General features: G+C 48.6%; 1 protein-coding gene across 2 annotated transcripts in view; it reads left to right on the top strand.

Moving 5' to 3' along the window:
* Positions 1 to 1,846: 1,846 nt before the first annotated feature.
* The window catches only part of GRB2 (growth factor receptor bound protein 2), a 56,667-nt gene continuing 33,576 nt past the window's right edge, over positions 1,847 to 24,937 (top strand). For both annotated transcript variants that reach the window (XM_069752180.1, XM_069752179.1), the window contains exon 1: positions 1,847 to 1,973. The gene's annotated coding sequence lies outside the window, so the exon portion shown is untranslated. The remainder of the gene's footprint in view (positions 1,974 to 24,937) is intronic.

Raw genomic sequence — 24,937 nt, 5'->3', positions numbered from 1 at the left:
TTTAATTGTAAAGCGCTGCGGAATATGTTGGCGCTATATACATAAAATTATTATTTTGTTGCTCTTTGGTACCTGAGTGAGGAGGTAATTTAAAATAGAGTTTGTAGGCCTTTCTGAAAACAGCAAACTTATCCTGACCCACAGAAAACTTATCTATAGAGATCTTAGGCTCCTCCAGGGGTTGTCTGAGAACCGTGGGCCCTAAACCTGAGGCACTGGTGGACACAGACAGAAAAGGGCCCTCATGCAATATATGGTCCCTTTGCAGCTTGAGAGCTCCTGAAAATGCAAAATTGCATATGCTTTTGCGGTGGAAATGGGCCCGCTTACCTCTTGGGCCCCTGTGTGGCCGCACAGGTTGCACCAATGATATGTCTGCCCCTGATGAGGTGTTTGGGTGCTGCAAACTAACAGTGCATAAGTCTGCCACCTCTAAGCTGAGTTGCTGCAGATGCCCTAGCAGAGCAGCCACCATCCATAATGGATCAATAAAGGTATGGGCCAGGATTGATGTCACGATGGTGTTGGGACTAAAGGCGCTAATCAGGTCCCTAAAATTAGGAAGGCCCTAGTCTATCCTTGGTCCCCAGATTACTCCTGAAGGTGGAGACACCCAGTTCTCGTGCCTTGCTATGCTCCTATATCAATCCCTATCTGTCCCCTCCCCCCACCTAGGGTAGAGGAAAGCTGTAGTGTATAGGATCACACTAACCAAACAATGGAAAATGGACAGGGATAAATGAAAATACCAACCATACCAAATACTTACCAAAAACACAGTGGGACACAAGGGAATTTAAGGAAGCAGAAACCAAATAGGAGAGGGTGTGGACACAGACAAAACTCAAAGCAACAATGTCCTGAACAATTCCCAATCACCAACTGCAACCACAAACTACCAGAACCAGGCGGTAAGAACAAACTTTGGCAAAGGCAAGCATATATAGCAGAGGGGAGTGGCCAACACTGAACAGCTGAGACAATCCAGGTAGGAAAGCTCCAGGAGCTTCAACTGAACAGATTAACCCTTGCACTGCTAGCAAATAAAAAAAATGGCAGTTTAATACGATGTTGAAGTTCTATCCGATGCAAGAGTTCATGAAACCTTACACCATGGTCTTCTAACTCCTCTGTCGCGGTATCCCCATGGGAGAGCAGCAAAAAAGTTATGGCTCTTGGACGGAGACAAAATGCAAACATGAAAATGAAAATTTGCTGCAAAGGCAATGGGGTGATCTCCTGTCACTTCACTGTTGCCTGTCCACTTGCTTCCTCCAGCGGTCGCGTGCCTTACATCATTCGCCTCAGTGATCACACAATATATTGCAAACGTTACTACTGAGACCTGCGATTGGCCTCGGTGGTCACGTGCCTTACATCATTCACTGACCGCTGCAGCCAATCATTGCCCTCAGTGGTCACATACTATATCGCTACTGTGACTGCTATTGGCTGCAGCTGTCACGTGCCTTATATCATCTGCATAACAGAAGCAATCATTGGCCTCAGTGGTCATACACTATAGCGCAAACATCACTACTGGGACCCGAGATTGCCTGCAGCGGTCACATGAATGATATAAGGTACATAACTCCTGGAAGACAGGCGAATAGTAGGATACCTGCAGGGGAATCACTTTTTATTCAACCCTTTGTTGCTTGTGGTTAATGTTATAAATTCCAGAAAACTCCATGGACCGTGGGCTCCCGTTACCACGGTAACACCGTAATTAGAGAGCACGCAGGGTGTCGTGAACAGGGCAAGTTACGTAAGTGCACAGTGCCCACGACTGAGGTGGTTGCGTACTGGCCGCACGTCACACGTCAGCTTCTCCTCGCGGCGGCGCAATGACGCAGTGCGTTCTACGACCGCGGGATCTGACGCGGCCCCGGAAGTCTCGCGGGAGGATCTGCCCCGGGGCGGAGCGGAAGCGGCCAGAAAGAGAGAGGAGAGAGGCGGCTCCGCGGAGAACGGTGAGACCGGCGGACGGGGGATTTTCGCCATTGTGTTGGGGGTGGTTTGGTATTGTTAGTGCCGGGAGGATGAGGATTGAATAGACTGGCAACCTCAGCGAGGAAGTGAGCAGCCATAACGGCAGGCAGGCACGGGGTGGAGTAGCCCGGGGAGCGCTGGCTGCAGGCTCCAGCTGATGCCTCATTGGATGACAGGACATGGCAGTTGTGGATGCTGGTCCTGCGTGACATCAGTGCACCTCAGCTGGCCCACAGACACCCGTGTACTGAGCGATCCCTGGGGTGGGACCTGACAGCCGGGCTCCAGCCTTGTGACCCCATCCCAGGACACCATCAGGGAATCCACACTGCCGCCCCCATCCCAGGACACCATCAGGGAATCCACACTGCCGCCCCCGTCCCAGGACACCATCAGGGAATCCACACTGCCGCCCCGTCCCAGGACACCATCAGGGAATCCACACTGCCGCCCCGTCCCAGGACACCATCAGGGAATCCACACTGCCGCCCCGTCCCAGGACACCATCAGGGAGTCCACACTGCCGCCCCCTTCCCAGGACACCATCAGGGAATCCACACTGCCGCCCCGTCCCAGGACACCATCAGGGAGTCCACACTGCCGCCCCCATCCCAGGACACCATCAGGGAATCCACACTGCCGCCCCCATCAGGGAATCCACACTGCCGCCCCCTTCCCAGGACACCATCAGGGAATCCACACTGCCGCCCCCTTCCCAGGACACCATCAGGGAATCCACACTGCCGCCCCCATCCCAGGACACCATCAGGGAATCCACACTGCCGCCCCCATCCCAGGACACCATCAGGGAATCCACACTGCCGCCCCCATCAGGGAATCCACACTGCCGCCCCCATCCCAGGACACCATCAGGGAATCCACACTGCCGCCCCCATTCCAGGACACCATCAGGGAATCCACACTGCCGCCCCCATTCCAGGACACCATCAGGGAATCCACACTGCCGCCCCCGTCCCAGGACACCATCAGGGAATCCACACTGCCGCCCCAGGACACCATCAGGGAATCCACACTGCCGCCCCCATCCCAGGACACCATCAGGGAATCCACACTGCCGCCCCCGTCCCAGGACACCATCAGGGAATCCACACTGCCGCCCCCGTCCCAGGACACCATCAGGGAATCCACACTGCCGCCCCCGGACACCATCAGGGAATCCACACTGCCGCCCCCGTCCCAGGACACCATCAGGGAATCCACACTGCCGCCCCCATCCCAGGACACCATCAGGGAATCCACACTGCCGCCCCCGTCCCAGGACACCATCAGGGAATCCACACTGCCGCCCCCGTCCCAGGACACCATCAGGGAATCCACACTGCCGCCCCCGGACACCATCAGGGAATCCACACTGCCGCCCCCGTCCCAGGACACCATCAGGGAATCCACACTGCCGCCCCCGGACACCATCAGGGAATCCACACTGCCGCCCCCGTCCCAGGACACCATCAGGGAATCCACACTGCCGCCCCCATCCCAGGACACTATCAGGGAATCCACACTGCCGCCCCCATCCCAGGACACCATCAGGGAATCCACACTGCCGCCCCCATCAGGGAATCCACACTGCCGCCCCCATCAGGGAATCCACACTGCCGCCCCCATCAGGGAATCCACACTGCCGCCCCCATCAGGGAATCCACACTGCCGCCCCATCCCAGGACACCATCAGGGAATCCACACTGCCGCCCCCATCCCAGGACACCATCAGGGAATCCACACTGCCGCCCCCATCCCAGGACACCATCAGGGAATCCACACTGCCGCCCCCATCCCAGGACACCATCAGGGAGTCCACACTGCCGCCCCCGTCCCAGGACACCATCAGGGAATCCACACTGCCGCCCCCGTCCCAGGACACCATCAGGGAATCCACACTGCCGCCCCCATCCCAGGACACCATCAGGGAATCCACACTGCCGCCCCCATCCCAGGACACCATCAGGGAATCCACACTGCCGCCCCCATCAGGGAATCCACACTGCCGCCTCCATCCCAGGACACCATCAGGGAATCCACACTGCCGCCCCCATCCCAGGACACCATCAGGGAATCCACACTGCCGCCCCCATCCCAGGACACCATCAGGGAATCCACACTGCCGCCCCCATCCCAGGACACCATCAGGGAATCCACACTGCCGCCCCCGTCCCAGGACACCATCAGGGAATCCACACTGCCGCCCCCATCCCAGGACACCATCAGCGAATCCACACTGCCGCCCCCATCAGGGAATCCACACTGCCGCCCCCATCCCAGGACACCATCAGGGAATCCACACTGCCGCCCCCATCAGGGAATCCACACTGCCGCCCCCATCCCAGGACACCATCAGGGAATCCACACTGCTGCCCCCATCCCAGGACACCATCAGGGAATCCACACTGCCGCCCCCATCCCAGGACACCATCAGGGAATCCACACTGCCGCCCCCATCCCAGGACACCATCAGGGAATCCACACTGCCGCCCCCTCGGATGTCCTCGGTACAGCATGTCAGCATGACCCAGCATCCAAGGGCGGACATAGCATCGGTGCAGCCGCACAGGGGCCCAAGAGGTCAGAGGGCCCACATCTCCCTAAAAAAAAATAGTCCTTGCCCCTGGGCCTCCTCCGTCTGTGTCCGCCCTGGTTACCTATGTAATAGTTGCAGACCAGGCGGCTGTCACCGATGAGGAAGTCTCCCAGTGATGAAAAGAGGAAAATCCGGCTGTGGGGTTATGGGGTTTGTGCTGCTGGTTGGCGGGACAGGAGGCCGGCGTTGTGGTGAGCTTATTACTACATAAAATGTAAAAAAATCTTTATTTTTATATAGCGCTAACATATTCTGCAGCGCTTTACAGTTTGCACACATTATCATCGCTGTCCCTGATGGGACTCACAATCTAAATTCCCTATCAGTATGTCTTTGGAATGTGCGAGGAAACCCACGCAAACACAGGGAGAACATACAAACTCCTTGCAGATGTTGTCCTTGGTAGGATTTGAACCCAGGACTCCAGCGCTGCAAGGCTGCTGTGCTAACCACTGAGCCACCGTGCTGCCCTTCTCTATACAGCTCATCCTGGTCCTTTCTGCTGCACATTGTCCGTTTGTGCAAACAAAATCTACAGCTGATCACGGTACCAACCGAGAATGTAACGGTTGTCAACCACATATTATTTATTTCTATAGCACTATTAATTCCATGGTGCTGTACACGAGAATGTACGTATTGTGGAATGTCTCCACGTGGGGCGGAGGTCTGAACCCACCACATTCAGTGTCTGCTCCTCTTTTTACCTCCGCTCAGTGTAGATCGGTGGTTTCTGGTCGTTTCACCTCCCGAATGTGCAGCACAGTCCACATCACACCCAATTTGCTGGTGGCGTTGTGACAGTTTCTTTTACTTACCGGTCCATGTAAGCATGACCTAAGAGTGTGTCCACACAAGATGGAACCGCAGCTTAAAGCACTTGTTGTAGTGGATATCATTGCTGTTATTGTGGTGTTCCAAGTTACCAGTCAAGAATCACACAAATATCTGAGAAGATTGCCCTTAAAATCTTACCATTAGGGTTGGGTCTCTTAGGGTACCGTCACACTATACCATTTCGATCGCTACGACGGTACGATTCGTGACGTTCCAGCGATATCGTTACGATATCGCTGTGTCTGACACGCAGCAGCGATCAGGGATCCCGCTGAGAATCGTACGTCGTAGCAGATCGTATGGAACTTTCTTTCATCGCTGGATCTCCCGCTGTCATCGCTAGATCGGTGTGTGTGACACCAATCTAGCGATCTAGCGATGCGATCCAGCGATGCGTTCGCTTGTAACCAGGGTAAACATCGGGTAACTAACCGCAGGACCGCGCTTAGTAACCCGATGTTTACCCTGGTTACAAGCGTTAAACTAAAAAAAAACAAACAGCACATACTTACATTCTGGTGTCCGTCAGGTCCCTTGCCGTCTGCTTCCCGCACTCAGTGACTGCCGGCCGTAAAGTGAAAGCAGAGCACAGCGGCTGTGCTTTCACTTTACGGCCGGCAGTCACAGTGCGGGAAGCAGAGACTGCAAGGGACCTGACGGACACCAGATGTAAGTATGTGCTGTTTGTTTTTTTTTAGTTTTACGCTTGTAACCAGGGTAAACATCGGGTTACTAAGCGCGGTCCTGCGCTTAGTTACCCGATGTTTACCCTGGTTACCCAGGGACCTCGGCATCGTTGGTCGCTGGAGAGCTGTCTGTGTGACAGCTCCCCAGCGACCACACTACGATTTACCTACGATCACGGCCAGGTCATATCGCTGGTCGTGATCGTAGGTAAATCGTATAGTGTGACGGTACCCTTAGACATGTCATCTTAATTCATTAACCAGCGTTCACTACAGAGCAACCCATCCCCCAATCATGCTGTAATGATATTTCAAGGCTGAAGCTGCACCAATGGTTTCTTGTTCATGATCTGGAATTTGTTCCTTTCATGGGTGAGAAGGTAACACCACCGGTGGTGGACCTTGTACCTTTCCCACTGCTGAGAATGGCCAAATTATTTCCATGGGAGTAAGGCACCCAGGGTAGCTCAGCTGCTCACTGCTGTTTCCGTGACTCGAGATCCATCTGGACAGTTATTCCCATCTCATCCATGAGCTGCTATGGTGGGAAGAGCCCTATAAGTAATAAGGAGTCCTGAGTTGATTTCTCGCCCTGGCTTCATAATCTGAAAGATCTGCTAATGCAGCGCTCTTCATGTTCTGAAATCGCTGAGTAATGGAATTTTGGAAAACCTCGATGTAACTAGCAATGTGATATGTGCACTAATTATAGAGATAGCATCTTTCTACATGCATGGTCAATCTGAAGTGTGATTGTCATTTTGCCAATAGACCTTCGTTTTTGGTGTTTTTTTTTCCTCGACTATATAATGGTTTCCTTGTTGGTCATATTTACAGCTTCACTGACATTAATTGCAGACACATTAATCAATAATGTCTAAAAGGTGCAACTAAAGATTAATACGTAGCCCTAAGTGCTTGCAGACAAGGCTCAAGATTACAGTACTTCTCAGCTGGATGCGATGTACAGAGGTAGCACATTTTTGTTTTTTGGTGCACATTTCTTATTGCAGTCAATTTTAGCACATATTTAAAGGGAACCTGTCACCTCCAAAATCGATGATGAGGTAAGCTCACCGTCATCAGGGGCTTATCTGCAGCATTCTGTAATGCTGTAGATAAGCCCCCGATGTATCCTGAAAGAGGAGAAAAAGAGGTTAGATTATACTCACCCAGGGGCGGTCTGGCTGCGGTCCGGTCAAATGGGTGTCTCAGGTCCGCTCCGGCGCCTCCTATCTTCATTCCATGACGTCCTCTTCTGGTCTTCACGCCGTGGCTCCGGCGCAGGCGTACTTGGTCTGCCCTGTTGAGGGCAGGGCAAAGTACTGCAGTGCGCAGGCGCCGGGCCTCTCTGACCTTTCCGGCGCCTGCACACTGCAGTACTTTGCCCTCAACAGGGCAGACAAAGTACGCCTGTGCCGGAGCCGCGGCGTGAAGACCAGAAGAGGACGTCATGGAATTAAGATGGGAGGCGCTGTTCCGGACCTGAGACGCCCATCGGAGCAGGACCGCCCCTGGGTGAGTATAATCTAACCTCTTTTTCTCCTCTTTCAGGTAACATCGGCGGCTTATCTACAGCATTACAGAATACTGTAGATAAGCCCCTGATGACGGTGAGCTTACCTCTCCATCGATTTTGGGGGTGACAGGTTCCCTTTAATGATTTGCAGAAATCTGCTGTGAAAAATACATTGAGGCTGTGTTCACACGTTGCGGTTTTTCCCAATAAAAACGCTATAAAACCGCAAAAAAACCGCATACAATAAGCATCCCATCATTTAGAATGAATTCCGGATGTTTAGTGCACATGATGCGTTTTTTTCGGCAAAAAAAACGCATACCGCACAAAATCCGGACATGATCTATCTTTTTGCGTTTTTTTTGCGGATTTCCCACTCCAAAATGCATTGGGAAGTGTCTGGAAAAAAAAACGCGTCAAAACCGCGGCAAAAACGCATGCGGTTTTCTTGCGGATTTCATGCAGAAAATGTCCGGAATTCTCAGGAATTTTCTGCATGAATTCCTGAACGTGTTCACATAGCCTGAATCAGGTCTGGAAGTGCCATGAGCAGTAAAAGTGTAACCAACAATTGCCACATCCCCTTGTCAGGATTGGTGGGTTCTTGAGTTTGGACTCCGAAAGTGATGGCATAGATCAAAGTGGCGATACCACTTTATTAAAGTGGTAGTCCCATCTTATGTCATTTTTTTGATAATACATGTTGATATAGGGCAGCACTCATAAAATGGTTCTAGCAAAGCCTTTTTGGACACCTCACAATCTCTGTGCATGGTTCTGTTGTCCAAACATGGTGATCCCGCTGCCAACCCCCTTAGATGACGTGGTTGATGTTGACTGCTGCATCTAAGGGGTAAACTTTCGGCAGCAGAGGTAGCCTCGCATTACTGCTGTGCTGAGCACTCTACATTAGGCAGTGCATACCAGAGCGTCATCATTTGGGAACCAGCACCCATCTGTGACAGATTTGTCCATCATTGGACATCAAGGTGTTAGAATTCTGATGACATGTTGTTCTCATGTACATGTTGTTCCTAGGTAATGTTGTCTTGTTAGTAAGGTTACCTGTAAGTAAACACCCGCACGAGGAAACACGGGGAGAACAATGGCAGAGATGAGACTTGATGATGACGTTGATGGAATGTGCAAATCCTGTTCCTCAATAAACGACTGTCCACCTGTTAATACCTGGACTGTCTTACAGGGGTTTTCCACATTTAGAAAAATGGAAATCAATTGATCAGTTTAAAAAAAAAATGCAAATTACGATAGTCTGTGCCCACTCTCGGTCCAGCAGTGTGTTAGTGCCACTGCTTTTTCATTCTGTGTTTTATCTGCCATGGTGAGCTCATGAATGGAGCATAAATCACTACTGCAGCCAGTCACTGAGCTCCACGGCTCATGGCGTCACCAAGAGCAGAGCTGCTGAGCTCAGTGAGTGGCTGGGGTGGTGAAGCATGCTGTAGTTATGACATCACTGCTACAGCCAGTCACTGAGCTCCACGGCCCATGGCGTCGCCAAGAGCAGAGCTGCTGAGCTCAGTGAGTGGCTGGGGTGGTGAAGCATGCTGTAGTTATGACATCACTGCTACAGCCAGTCACTGAGCTCCACGGCCCATGGCGTCACCAAGAGCAGAGCTGCTGAGCTCAGTGAGTGGCTGGGGTGGTGAAGCATGCTGTAGTTATGACATCACTGCTACAGCCAGTCACTGAGCTCCACGGCCCATGGCGTCACCAAGAGCAGAGCTGCTGAGCTCAGTGAGTGGCTGGGGTGGTGAAGCATGCTGTAGTTATGACATCACTGCTACAGCCAGTCACTGAGCTCCACGGCCCATGGCGTCACCAAGAGCAGAGCTGCTGAGCTCAGTGAGTGGCTGGGGTGGTGAAGCATGCTGTAGTTATGACATCACTGCTACAGCCAGTCACTGAGCTCCACGGCCCATGGCGTCACCAAGAGCAGAGCTGCTGAGCTCAGTGAGTGGCTGGGGTGGTGAAGCATGCTGTAGTTATGACATCACTGCTACAGCCAGTCACTGAGCTCCACAGCCCATGGCGTCACCAAGAGCAGAGCTGCTGAGCTCAGTGAGTGGCTGGGGTGGTGAAGCATGCTGTAGTTATGACATCACTGCTACAGCCAGTCACTGAGCTCCACGGCCCATGGCGTCACCAAGAGCAGAGCTGCTGAGCTCAGTGAGTGGCTGGGGTGGTGAAGCATGCTGTAGTTATGACATCACTGCTACAGCCAGTCACTGAGCTCCACGGCCCATGGCGTCACCAAGAGCAGAGCTGCTGAGCTCAGTGAGTGGCTGGGGTGGTGAAGCATGCTGTAGTTATGACATCACTGCTACAGCCAGTCACTGAGCTCCACGGCCCATGGCGTCACCAAGAGCAGAGCTGCTGAGCTCAGTGAGTGGCTGGGGTGGTGAAGCATGCTGTAGTTATGACATCACTGCTACAGCCAGTCACTGAGCTCCACGGCCCATGGCGTCACCAAGAGCAGAGCTGCTGAGCTCAGTGAGTGGCTGGGGTGGTGAAGCATGCTGTAGTTGTGACATCACTGCTGCAGCCAATCAATGAGCTTCACGGCTCATGGCGTCACAAAAAGCAGAACTGCTGAGCTCAGTGAGTGGCTGGGGTGGTGATGCATGCTGTAGTTATGACATCACTGCTGCAGCCAATCACTGAGCTCCACGGCCCATGGCATCACCAAGAGCTGTGCTGCTGAGCTCGGTGAGTGGCTGGGGTCGTGATGCATGCTGTAGTTATGACCTATCTGCTGCAGCCAATCACTGAGCTCCACGGCCCATGGCGTCACCAAGAGCTGAGCTCAGTGAGTGGCTGGGGTGGTGATGCATGCTGTAGTTATGACATTGCAGCTGTGTCGGAGAGTCAGCACTGGACTGAGGGAGGGTACGTATGATCTTTTATTTTCTGATTGGTTTATGTCCATTTATGTAAAAGAGTAGAGCCCCTTTTTAAAGCCCTCGTGCCCATTACGTTGCAGTTGATGATGGTTTAGGTGACCTCTGTCTCTCCCAACTCCCCTATACACAGGATTGCTTAGAGCAGGGGTCCCCAACTCCAGGCCTCGAGGGCCGCCAACAGTGCAGGTTTTCAGGATTTCTTTAGTATTGCATCAGTGGTAATGTGATCATCTGCACAGGTGATGATTCCAACCCCTGTGCAATACTAAGGAAATCCTGAAAACCTGCACTGTTGGCGGCCCTCGAGGCCTGGAGTTGGGGACCACTGGCTTAGAGTCTATTTAGCCTTAGACGGACATTCTCTATGAGAAAGCCAGTGCCAGACTCCTGATACCTCTGCCTAGATCAAGAGGAGTGGAAATCCACCAGACTGGACACTTCTCTGCCAGAAGTGTGGAAGTGAGGAGGCCTACATGCACATTAGACTGCTGATCCTGGTATTATTTGGCAGACTTTTGTCTCATGCACATAAGGTCCTTTACCTGCATCCTAGAGGTTAGTCCTAATCTATTCTATGGATGCACTGCACAGAACAAAGCTGGCCTATCCCATTTTTGTAGACACAAACTGCACAACACTGGTATAAGAACAATATGTAGGCAGAATGTTCATTACATGTATATTGCAAGTGTATAATTTTCTATTCTAGATACAAATAATAATTCGTAAATATGATTTAATTGACACATGATGAGTGGATCCCACTGAATTGGCAAGATATTCCTTCAATCAAAGCTGCATGGACATTATAGAAATTAGCATGTCACCTGAGAGAGAGATTATTGGCTTGGTCTACCCCAAATCTGCTCTTTTCACATTTCAAAGTCTTAGTGTGTCTTGGGAGTTTTACATCCTTGCCCTAAATACAGGTCAAAAGAAGGCTTTTCGGCAATTTAAAACCAGTTTTTGTGCCATGTTGTTGATGCCGGTAGTAATACGGAGGACATAGAGCATGCTTCTTCTAATAATATCTAATATATCTTCTAATATATCATTACAGAGGAAATAGGCAGATAAAGGGAATCTGTCATTAGATTAATACTGTCCGAACCAATGGCAGCATGAATCGGAACCTTTGCCGCTTCATTGAAGTCGGGTATGGTTTACTCTGAAAATCTTCTGGGCTGTAGGGAGATATCTGAAAAGTCAGGGTTCTCCCTGCCCTGCTTCAGTTGAGTGATGGGTCATTCCTCATCAGAAGGATCATCACGCTGGAAACACTGACCAGAACAGGGACCCACTTCCTCATTACAGCTGTGTTTTACCCAGAATTGTGAGGAAATAGTGAGAGTCTGACTCGGCATATGTGACCCCCCATCTCTCCATGTAGGCAGGTAGCCAGAGAGCTGTCAATAAGCCTACATTCACACACCTATCACTATGGGTCTGCATGGTACTGCAATATATCAAATCTACTATATAAAGCTGAATGTGTGTGTGTATGTCCGGGATTAGCATCTGCACCGTCGCAGCTACAGCCACAAAATTTTGCACAGTCACACGTCTGGACCCCGAGAGCGTCATAGGCTATATTGTGAGGTGAAATTTTAACCCCGCGCGTTCCAATTCACCAAACAATTTTGCCCCTATCTACATAATGGGGAAAAAAGTGAAAGGAAAAGTGTTGGAAGCGTCGCAGCTACAGCCACAAAATTTTGCTCAGTCACACGTCTGGACCCTGAGAGCGTCATAGGCTACGTTGAGGTGAAATATTAACCCCGCACTTTCCAATTCACCAAACAATTTTGCCCCTATCTACATAATGGAGAAAAGTGAAAGGAAAAGTGTTGGAGGCGTCGCAGCTACAGCCACAAAATTTTGCACAGTCACATGTCTGGACCCCGAGAGCGTCATAGGCTATGTTGTGAGGTGAAATATTAACCCCGCGCTTTCCAGTTCACCAAACAATTTTGCCCCTGTCAACATAATGGGGAAAAAAGTGAAAGGAAAAGTGTTGGAGGCGTCGCAGCTACAGCCACAAAATTTTGCACAGTCACATGTCTGGACCCCGAGAGCGTCATAGGCTATATTGTGAGGCGAAATTTTAACCCCGTGCGTTCCAATTCACCAAACAATTTTGCCCCTATCTACATAATGGGGAAAAATGAAAGGAAAAGTGTAGGAGGCAAATTGACAGCTGCCAGATGTGAACAAGGGGGACTTAAAGAATGAGAGCGATGGCGCCAAAGAGTATATACCGTACAGTTGCTAAGGTGGGGCCTCGACATGGGATACTCACCACACACGGGGATATGAACACACACAAAATGCGCCACACACTACCACGTGCTTGAACACATATTACCCTCAGCACACATTTCACCACAAATACACCAACCTCGCCACATAAAAGTCAAAACACAAAAGTCGCCACTCAAAACTCGCCACACGCAGAACTCGCCACATGCAAAAACTAGGCTCTTGCAAAACTCGCCACAAGTGCAAAATTCTCCTCATGAAAAACTCGCCACACGCAAAACTTGCACACGCGGAAAAATTGCCACATGCACAAAAGTTGCAACACATGCAAAAGTTGCCTCACACAAAGCTTGCACATACTCAAAAGGCACCACACAATTCTCGCAACGCGCAAAACTCACCATGCGCAAAACTTGCTGCACACAACTTGCTACACTAACCTGTCACATGCAACTCGACACACAAAAAGTTGCTACACGCATGTTGCTACACAAAACTCATCTCACAAAAGTCGCTACATGCATGTCGCCACACGCAACTCTACACACACAACTTGACAAACGAAACTCGCCCTAAAACACACACAAGTCTGGTATTATCCTTCAAAAATAAAAACAGTAATTAGACCTACTGGTAATTGTATTTCCAGGAATCCATCCTGACAGCACACTGGAGGACGTTCTTCTTATCCTTGATGGGACAGGAACACGAGAGGTTAAAAGGACCCTCCCCCTACCACCCTTCAGTGCTTTTCCAAAGTAACACATCTGGATGGATGCAAAAACACAGGTTTATTTCAACAAAAATAATCAATCATACAAATGTTACATCACATGAGTATAAAGATCATACATTAGGGAGGGAACTAATAGTGCTGTCAGGATGGATTCCTGGAAATACAATTACCAGTAGGTCTAATTACTGTTTTCCAGTTCACCACCTGACAGCACACTGGAGAAATACCAAAGGAGACTGGTATTTAGGGAGGGACCACTGCTTGCAGTACCTTTCTACCGAAAGCCAACTGTGGTGATACTACATCTAATTTATAATGCTTAGAGAAAGTACTAAGGCTAGACCATGATGCAGCCCTGCAGATCTGATCTGCCGTCGCCCCCCCCTTTCTCCGCCCATGACGTGGCCATGGCCCTAGATCAGTGGTCCCCAACTCCAGGCCTCGAGGGCCGCCAACAGTGCAGGTTTTCAGGATTTCCTTAGTATTGCACAGGGGTTGGAATCATCACCTGTGCAGATGATCACATTACCACTGATGCAATACTAAAGAAATCCTGAAAACCTGCACTGTTGGCGGCCCTCGAGGCCTGGAGTTGGGGACCCCTGCCCTAGATGAATGGGCTTTAATGTTAACCGGGGAATCTTGTCCTCTAGCTTTATAAGCTAAACTGATTGTGGATTTTATCCACCGTGCGATGGTCGCTTTAGACGCTTTTCTACCTTTATTAGGACCCCTGAATTGGACGAACAGATTATTGTCTCGTCGCCAGGGTCTGGATAAATCGAGGTACCTGAGCACCGAGTCTCTTACGTCTAAGTTGTGGTAAAAACTCTCTTTCTGATTTTTAGGGAACTGGCAAAATGATGGTAAAACAATCTCTTGATTCATATTGGAATCTGACACAACTTTAGGGAGAAACGCCGGATCGAGTCTGAGTACTAATTTGTCCTCGAAAATCTACAAATATGGATTCTGCACCGACAGAGCCTGAAGTTCCCCCAATCTTTTTGCCGACGTGATCGCGACTAAAAATGCAGTTTTAAGGGAGAGTTTATCAATTCCTATATCCCGTGTTATATCCCACTCCTGTTCACATAGGAAATTTAAAACCAAGTTCAGATCCCATGGCGGGACTGACTTTCTAATTAGTGGCTTTAATCTCTGGACTGCTTTAGAGAATCTACTAATCCAGGGATGGGCAGACAGGGAAGAATCAAAGAACACACTCGGGGCCGCTATCTGGACCCTTAATGTACTTGGTCTAAGACCTTTTTGAAACCCTGACTGCAGAAAGTCAAGAATTTTGGGGATGTTTGGATGGTCAGTGTCAACTGTCGTCTCTCCTCAAAACCCACAGAATCGCTTCCATATTTTGGTATAGATAGCCGATGTCACCAGCTTTACGGCTGGCTTGAAGGGTAGAAATGACATCCTCTGAAAGCCCTTTTGCTCTTAAGACTTTCCGTTCAGGATCCAGGCCGCCAGCTGAAGTGCTTCCGGATTCTGATGTAGAACTGGACCTTGCATAAGAAGATCCTCTCTTTCTGGTAACAGGATGGGTTCTTCCACTGACAGTTTCCTTAGTAATGGAAACCAACTCCGTTTCGGCCAGTGCGGAGCTATGAGTATGACCTTGGCCCCCTCCTCGCAGATCTTTCTGAGTGCCCTCGGGATCATTGCTAGAGGAGGGAATGCATACAGGAAACCGCGGTTCCAGGGTTGTGAGAAGGCATCGATCGCGGCTGGACTCTCCCAAGGGTTTAGGGAGTAGAAGATTTTGAGCTTCGCGTTTCCTCTTGTGGCAAATGGGTCCACCGTCGGTCTGCCCCAGCGCTGACACAGCTCCTTGAACACCTCGTTGTTCAGTTCCCACTCCGTGGGGGATACGTTTTTTCTGCTGAGGAAATCTGCCAACTGGTTCCTGGATCCCTCCAGGTGGATAGCCGAGATGGACAGAACCGACCTTTCTGCCCACTGGGATATGCGTTCCGCCAGGTTTTGTAATGCCAGGTGTCTTGGACCGCCTTGATGCCGCAGGAAGGCTACCGTTGTCGTGTTGTCTGAGAAGACCTTCACGTGTTTGTTCTGCAGCAGATGCTGCGCCGCCGTCAAGACCTCCCAAACCGCCTGTAGCTCTCTGTGGTTTGATGACTGGTTGCTGTCTTCTTCTCCCCAGCGACCTTGAAAATATCTTCCCAGTACATGACCTCCCCAACCAAGCTGACTGGCATCTGTTGTAACTGATATGCTTGGCGTCTGAAGCCATGGCACCCCCAGTCGGAGGTTTCTGGGAAGAGTCCACCACACTAGAGATCTTTTGACTTGCGGAGTAAGGCTCAGGATCCTGTTCAGTGAATTCTGCTTTCTGTTCCAGCTGCTTAAGGCTCCCCTCTGAAGCTGTCTGGAATGAAATTGGCTCCATCTCACGCAGGGAATACAGGCCGTCATCAGTCCTAGAATTTTCATCCCGTCTGATCGTGTGTCGACCCCGAGAAAAGTGACGGATCTTCTGTATTATGCCCTTTAGCCTTTCTTCTGGAAGAAATGACATTCTTGCTTGCGAATCGAGCATGACTCCCAAAAATTTTATTCTGGGCTTTGGGATTAGATCTGACTTCTCCCAATTTATAATCCATCCCAGATTCTGCAATGTTTAGATGAGAGACTGACAATTGACCCTGAGCTGGACTTCTGAGTCTGCTGCTATCAAGAAGTCGTCCAAGTAGGGAACCACCATAATATCCTGATTCCTCAGGAAAGCGACCACTTCCACCATAAGTTTTGTAAAAACTCTGGGAGCGGAAGCCAGGCCGAAGGGGAGACAGCGGAATTGGAAATGGAAGATCTTTCCTTCCAAGTTTACCGCAAACCGCAGGAACCTCTGATGATTTTGATAAATGGGTACATGGTAATATGCACTCTTTAAGTCCAGTGTGCACATCACCATGTCTTTTCCCAAAAGAGGGATGGTGGACCGGATTGACTCCATCTTGAACCATCTTTTGTAAAGGACCCAATTGTTGAGATGTTTCAGATTTATAATCGTTCTCGATTCTCCTGATGGTTTTATTATCGAGAAGAGATTGGAGTAGTGACCCCTGCACTCTTCCTGAAGGGGTACCGGAACGATAGCCGCCATTTTTAACAGGTCTTGAATGTCTGACCACATAGGGGATGACAATTTTAGACGGGAGCTGGATACCAGAAATCTTTCTGGAGGAAGGGAAGTAAACTCTATTCTGTACCCCTGGGATACTACTTGTAGAACCCATGGACTTTTTGTGATCCCCTTCCATCCTCCCAGGAATCCTGTCAGACGGCCCCCTACTCTGATGGCGTCATTTCCTGCGGTAGCTAGACCCTGGTCCCGAGTGGCTTGTTTCTTTATTTTTAGACCTGTTATCCCCTCCTTTCTGGTAGCTCCACCTACCCTGCTTTCCCTTACCCCTATAATCGGGTTTCTGATTATAGCGGGGTCTCCGAAAGGGCTGGAATTTTTTTAGGTTTTTCTTCCGGAAAACCCTTCTTGACATCTGCGGCTTTTTCTAAAATATCGTCGAGGACCGGTCCGAAGACCCTGCCCCCGGAAAAGGGTATAGAGCACAACTTGTTTTTAGAGTGCATGTCCCCCGCCCAACTCTTAAGCCAAATGGCTCTACGGGCTGCATTAGAAAGAGATTGTCCTCTCGCCGCGAATCTGACCGATTCAGCAGATGCGTCTGCCAAGAAGGTAGTTGCCAGTTTTAGCAAAGGTAGTGACTTTAGAATAGTGTCTCTCGGAGTTTTGGCTACCAATTGATCTTTAAGATCATCCAGCCAAAGGTCCATAGAGCGGGCTACTGATGTTGCTGCAATATTAGCCCCTATGATCGCCGAGGAACTTTCCCAGGCTCTTTTCAGAAGGCCATCCGCCTTCCTGTCCATGGGCTCTTTCAAATTGGACGAATCTTCAAATGGAATCGCCGTCCTTTTGGAGACCTTAGCCAAGGGTATATCAATCTTCGGTACATCAACCCATTCCTTAACTTCCTCTGGATTGAACGGTAAGCGAAGTCTGAAGTCCTTAGGGATAGTCAGTCTTTTTTCGGCTTCCTCCCATTCCTCCAGAATCATAGATCTGATATGGGAGTTTACAGGAAAGACTTTAGATGTCTGTGAGCGCAAGCCCCCAAACATTTCATCTTGAACGGAGCAAGATGGCTGCGGCTCTTCGATTTGCATGGTATGCCGCACTGCCTCCAACAGTTCTCCAGTATCTGTAGCAGAGAATAAGTATCTTCTCCCTTTCTCCGGGAGATCTCTACTCTCATCTTCCTCTTCTACCTCTGACCCACAGGATGATGAGTCTATGGAAGAGTACTCGACCCTCGGCCTTTTCCTCAGCCTCTCCGAGGGTGAAGGTGAATGTGAGACTTGAGGTAGTACCAGACTTGAGACTGAAGCCTGCACTTCCTCCCTTATCATGGCTCTCATATTAGACATAAGAGATGCCTGTTCCTCTCCTATGACTTTGCAGGTGCATGCTTCACATAGGGGTTTCTGCCAGGAATCCTTTAGCTTAACCGCACAGATAGGACACTTCTTATTCCTACTGGGTTTCTTTACCGATTTCTCAGATAGGGAGGCAGCCTATGGAGAAATATATATATATATAGCAAACACTAGCGTTTTTTTTTTTTTTTTTATTTGGGCCTCTACTTACTAGTGCTGCTGAATCCTGACCCTCTGCTCTAGCTGCGTCCTCCATGATGCTCTAGAGATCACTACTGCCCCTGCACATACCTTTTTATTCTGTTCCTCACTCCAAGAAAAAAATGACGCTCCAGCGTTCTCCACCGCTCTTTCCTCTGCACTTCCTGTAGCAGAGACGCCGTCCGTCCCCCTCAGCCGAAAACCGGAAGTGACATGCGGCCGGAAAGAGAGGAGGATGCGCCGTTGAACTGGTTCCCCCAGCGGCCGCATGAAGACGCCGACGCCAGCAGAGGCCGCCGCTGAGCCGTGCACACCAGGGGACAGACGGAGGGATCGAGAGCCCCCGCCAGGAGGAAGCGATCCCCGACCAGGAGCAGCGCTACACTGGTAGGCTGAGGGACCCTCGGGCGGGTGTCAGCCAACGGGTGTCTCAGGAGGGAAGGGTGAGGCAGAGCCCCCCCGATCCACATCCCCCCCGCACAGAATGGCAGATCCTCTCGTCCGTTCCTATCCCCGATGGGACAGGAAAAACACTGAAGGGTGGTAGGGGGAGGGTCCTTTTAACCTCTCGTGTTCCTGTCCCATCAAGGATAAGAAGGACGTCCTCCAGTGTGCTGTCAGGTGGTGAACTGGAAAATCTGATTAATAAGCAGACAAACTACAACAATTGCACCATATAGGAAATACGGCAGCTGTCAGTCACATGACCTGTCTATTATGTGTATGTGTGAGCTAATATATACTGTCAGGGGGAGGGCTTCCTGTTGGCTGGGGATTTATCAGGCTGCCAATTTAGCTTACAAATACTGAGGTAAAAATACTGAGCAAATAACGTGTGAACGAGGTCTAATACAGGAGGAGATGACACACAGGTATATACTATATACAGGAGGAGATGACATACAGGTATATACTATATACAGGAGGAGATGACATACAGGTATATGCTATATATAGAAGATGACATGCAGGTATATACTATATGCAGGAGGAGATGACACTCAGATATATACTATATACAGGAGGAGATGACACACAGGTATATACTATATACAGGAGGAGATGACATACAGGTATATACTATATACAGGAGGAGATGACATACAGGTATATACTATATACAGGAGGAGATGACATACAGGTATATGCTATATATAGAAGATGACATGCAGGTATATACTATATGCAGGAGGAGATGACACTCAGATATATACTATATACAGGGGAGATGACACACAGGTATATACTATATACAGGAGGAGATGACATACAGGTATATACTATATACAGGAGGAGATGACATACAGGTATATGCTATATATAGAAGATGACATGCAGGTATATACTATATGCAGGAGGAGATGACACTCAGATATATACTATATACAGGGGAGATGACACACAGGTATATACAGGAGGAGATGACATACAGGTATATACTATATATAGAAGGAGATGACATTCAGGTATATACTATATACAGGGGAGATGACATACAGGTATATACTATATACAGGAGATGACATACAGATGTATACTATATATAAGGGAGATGACAAACATGTATATACTGAGGTGATGAGGTGAAAATGAAAAGGTGTGAGTGCAAAATGAGGAGTGAGGAAAAATAGTGGAGTGATCAGAAAATGACAGATGTGAGGTTGAAATGACAAGTGTTAGGGGGGAATGAGAGGAGTGAGGGAGAAAATGAGGTGTGAGGGAGAAAATGAGAGATGTAAGGGGGAAAATGAAAGATGTGATTGGGAAAATGAGAGGCGTGATGGGAAAATAAGAGAAGTGAGGTGCTATAACTAACCACAGATATTTACTATGCCCAGACAACGCCGGGCTCTTCAGCTAGTTATATAATAAAAGCGATCAGATGATCTCAGGTTCAAGTCCCCTAAGAGGAGTAAAAAATATATTTAAAAAAATATATACGGTATATATATCAATAGCCCTAATTGTCCTCCATTCAAAATTCCTATTTGGCATCCTTGCGTCTGTAAATGTCCGATTTACAAAAACATAAGATTAATTCAATTGGTTAATGCTGTTTGAAGAAAAAAAAACCTCAAAACTAAATTTCTTTTTTTTTTTTTTTTTTTTGGCAATTACGGTACCTCCCTAAAACTACAATGTAAAGTGATTACATTACTGTTGTACCCCTCTTCCCTTGTGCCCCCTCTTTTCTTCGTATTGTTTTTCCAATTTTCTCTCTTTTTCTTCTTTGCTTTCATTTGTCTGGTCTGTTGCAATTAGCTTTAGCAATTATGACTGTTTTTTTCATATCCTGGGTATTTATTGCTCATATGGTGTTTTTTGCATCCTGTATAAACCTCAGGACTTGAGTAATCAATATTTTGTTATGGTTGATATTGCTACCTCCTAAGAATTGCGTGTTTCTTTGTATATACCTTGCCACGGTTAGTGCCTTGTGGTTGTATGTTGTTTTTCTCTTTATATACTTAATAAATAAAGATTAAAAAATAAAAAAAATCGTATGTACCCCAAAATAGTATCAATGAAAACGTCAGCTTGGCATGCAATAAAACAAGCCCCCACACAGCTCCAAAGCTGGGTGAGTAATAATGTTATAAGTCCTGGAAAATGGTGATGCCATTTTTTGTATTATTATTAAAAATGTATAATATTTTTTCAATTACTGGTAAAAAAAAAAAAAAAATGCAAGATTGGTCTCGCCCTAATCATCCTGACTTGGAGGAGCAGGTTCCAGGTCATTTTACCACACAATGAACACCATGAAAACAAAAATAAAAAAAATGTTGGAATTGCATGTTTCACTTCAATTGCAATTTTTCAGTACATTAGGTTATGTGCACACGTAGAATGATCCTCTGCGGATTTTTCCGCAGCGGATTTGATAAATCCGCAGAGCAAAAACACTGCGTTTTTCCTGTGGATTTACTGTGGTTTTTGTGCGGATTCCACTGTGGTTTTACACCTGTGGTTTTCTATTATGGAACAGGTGTAAAACCGCTGTGGATTCCGCACAAAGAATTGACATGCTGCAGAATGTAAACCGCTGCGTTTCCGCACTTTTTTTTCTGTGGAAACGCAGTGGTTTTCATTGTACTGTAAACTCATGGGAAACTGCTGCGGATCTGCAGCAAAATCCGCATCGTGTGCACAGAGCTTTACATAGTAAGATGAATAGTGTCATTCAAAACTACCCGTATATATAGTCCAGCAAAACAAGAAAAACCAAAACAAAGCAAGGAGATGAGTAGAAAACGAAAGCGCCAACATTAAAAATTGCCTGGTTCCGAAGAAGTAAAAGTCAATGTGGATCCATGTAAAATGGGTGACACACTGAGAACTTGCTTTGTACTTCAGGGTTCAGTCCGTTTTTCACTGATATAGATTGTTAAAAAGTAAATGGTTAAGTTAAAGTTCAGACAGTCTCCCTGCTTTAGTGGGAGAAAAAGATGGATAACACAAAAAGGTCTGGTTCTCACGGATATAAAAATTGACACAATGTGTGAACGTAGCCTAAAGGTACCTTCACACATAATGATTTCGTTAAGGATATTGTTGCTTTTTGTGACGTAGCAACGATCCCGCTAACGATATATTTGTGTGACAGCGACCAACGATCAGGCCCCTGCTGGGAGATCGTTGGTCGTGGGGAATGATCAGGACCTTTTTTTTTTTTGGTCGCTGATCACCCGCTGACATCGCTAGATCGGCGTGTGACGCCGATCTAGCGATGTGTTCACCTGTAACCAGGGTAAATATCGGGTTACTAAGTGCAGGGCCGCGCTTAGTAACCCGATATTTACCCTGGTTACCATTGTAAAAGTAAAAAAAAAAAACAGTACATACTCACATTCCGATGTCTGTCACGTCCCCCGCCGTCAGCTTCCCGTACTGACTGTCAGTGCCGGCCGTAAAGCAGAGCACAGCGGTGACGTCACCGCTGTGCTCTGCTTTACGGCCGGCACTGACACAGTCAGTGCGGGAAGCTGACGGCGGGGGACGTGACAGACATCGGAATGTATGTACTGTTTTTTTTTTTTTAACTTTTACAATGGTGACCAGGGTAAATATCGGGTTACTAAGCGCGGCCCTGCACTTAGTAACCCGATGGTTACCCTGGTTACCCGGGGACTTCGGCATCATTGAAGACCGTTTCAACGATGCCGAAGTCTTTCCCCGGATCGTTGGTCGCTGGAGAGAGCTGTCTGTGTGACAGCTCCCCAGCGACCACACAACGACTTACCAACCATCACGGCCAGGTCGTATCGCTCTTCGTGATCGTTGTAAGTCGTTTAGTGTAATGGCACCTTTAGCCTTGTGGGGAACCACTCCCTTGTGTGTGCCAGTACAGCTGGCTTTATTGTGCATGCACAGCGTGCCGGTAGCCACTTCTTAGGGCTTGGTAGTTCGGTGGGATTGGGAGAGCTGACCTACTGACATCTCCATCTCTCTTCATGTGAACGAGGTCACAAGATATGGCCACATCCACACATTCAGTATTTGGTCAGTTTTTTTACCTCATTATCTGTAAGCCATTTCCAGGAGGGGAACAATCAGAGGAGAAGTGTAAGGGTACCGTCACACAGTGAAATTTTGATCGCTACGACGGCACGATTCGTGACGTTCGAGCGATATATCCGTGACGTTCGAGCGATATCGCAATGTCTGACACGCTCCTGCGATCAGGAACCCCGCTGAGAATCGTACGTCGTAGCAGATCGTTTGAAACTTTCTTTCGTCGTCTAGTGTCCCGCTGTGGCGGCATGATCGCATGGTGTAACATATATCGTATACGATGTGTGCATAGTAACCAACGGCTTCTACATCGCACATACGTCATGAAATTATCGCTCCAGCGTCGTACATTGCAAAGTGTGACAGCAGTCTACGACGCTGGAGCGATATTGTTACGACGCTGGAGCGTCACGGATCGTACCGTTGTAGCGATCAAAATTTCACTGTGTGACGGTACCCTTATAGAGACACATCACCACTTCTGTATTATCACCCACTCCTGGTTTTGGCTTACACATACTGAGGTAAAATACCAAATACTGAACGTGAGAACATGGCCTAAGCCACCACTATATCTTTATACTGTTGGGAAGAACATTCTACACACAAGCCTTTGCCAAGAGCTACTGCTGAACGTTGGGTTACCAGAGAGCAGTCCAGGGACACCCGACAGATGTGCCATGAAGCCATGTGTAGGATATGGGAGATGTTTTAGCAGAAGCATATGCCTGGAACACTTCTCCCAGACACAGTGGTGGCATAGTAGACATATATCTAGCGAGTGTTTCTCTCCCATCTGAAAGGGTCGACCAAATCTCATGATGACCCCTCTCATATAAAGAAGGATTGCATGAGGTCAAGTACGTCAGTTCCTCTGATAGTGCAGAATTCCAGTCCTGTGGCTGTTAGCAGGTCAAAATGCTGTAGTGTAGATCCTGTGGAAACCCCACAAGACAGAACTGTGAAATGATGGCTGCACTGTGGACTTCGCTTAGATTTTTGCAGATTCACCTGATGTGACAACTTACTATGTCTGCAGACATGACCGTTCTAGCCTCAGGCACACTTGGCCTTTCAGTGACGCTCAACAGAGGAATTTCTCTGTTACAGTGCTGGTAGGTTGGTGAATCCAGTATGGTCGCCAGTACGATGTCAACAACCTGTCTTTCCTTAATATGAGTAGTGAATCTTGCTACTTTCGCAGCAGAATAGGAATGAGGACTTAATGCTATAACTAAGCAGTTTTTAGATTTCAAGGGATGGCAAGGTGATACAGGCTGCCATCTAGGTAGTGATAGTCTGCCATCTAGGTAGTGATGATACAGGCTGCCATCTAGGTAGTGATGATACAGGCTGCTATCTAGGTAGTGATGATACAGGCTGCCATCTAGGTAGTGATGATACAGGCTGCCATCTAGGTAGTGATGATACAGGCTGCCATCTAGGTAGTGATGATACAGGCTGCCATCTAGGTAGTGATGATACAGGCTGCCATCTAGGTAGTGATATAGGCTGCCATCTAGGTAGTGATATAGGCTGCCATCTAGGTAGTGATATAGGCTGCCATCTAGGTAGTGATATAGGCTGCCATCTAGGTAGTCCATACAGGCTGCCATCTAGGTAGTGATGACACAGGCTGCCATCTAGGTAGTGATGACACAGGCTGCCATCTGGGTAGTGATGATACAGGCTGCCATCTGAGTAGTGATGATACAGGCTGCTATCTGGGTAGTGATGATACAGGCTGCCATCTGGGTAGTGATGATACAGGCTGCTATCTGGGTAGTGATGATACAGGCTGCCATCTGGGTAGTGATGATACAGGCTGCCATCTGGGTAGTGATGATACAGGCTGCCATCTAGGTAGTGATGATACAGGCTGCCATCTAGGTAGTGATGACACAGGCTGCCATCTAGGTAGTGATGACACAGGCTGCCATCTAGGTAGTGATGATACAGGCTGCCATCTGGGTAGTGATGATACAGGCTGCCATCTGGGTAGTGATGATACAGGCTGCCATCTGAGTAGTGATGATACAGGCTGCCATCTGGGTAGTGATGATACAGGCTGCCATCTGGGTAGTGATGATACAGGCTGCCATCTGGGTCGTCCTTACAGGCTGCCATCTGGGTCGTCCGTACGGGCTGCCATCTGGGTCATCCGTACGGGCTGCCATCTGG

The sequence above is a fragment of the Ranitomeya imitator genome, chromosome 2 (genome assembly GCF_032444005.1).
Source record: "Ranitomeya imitator isolate aRanImi1 chromosome 2, aRanImi1.pri, whole genome shotgun sequence".
In the NCBI taxonomy this organism is placed as follows: Eukaryota; Metazoa; Chordata; class Amphibia; order Anura; family Dendrobatidae; genus Ranitomeya; species Ranitomeya imitator.
This window is presented reverse-complemented; position numbering and strand designations above follow the sequence as displayed.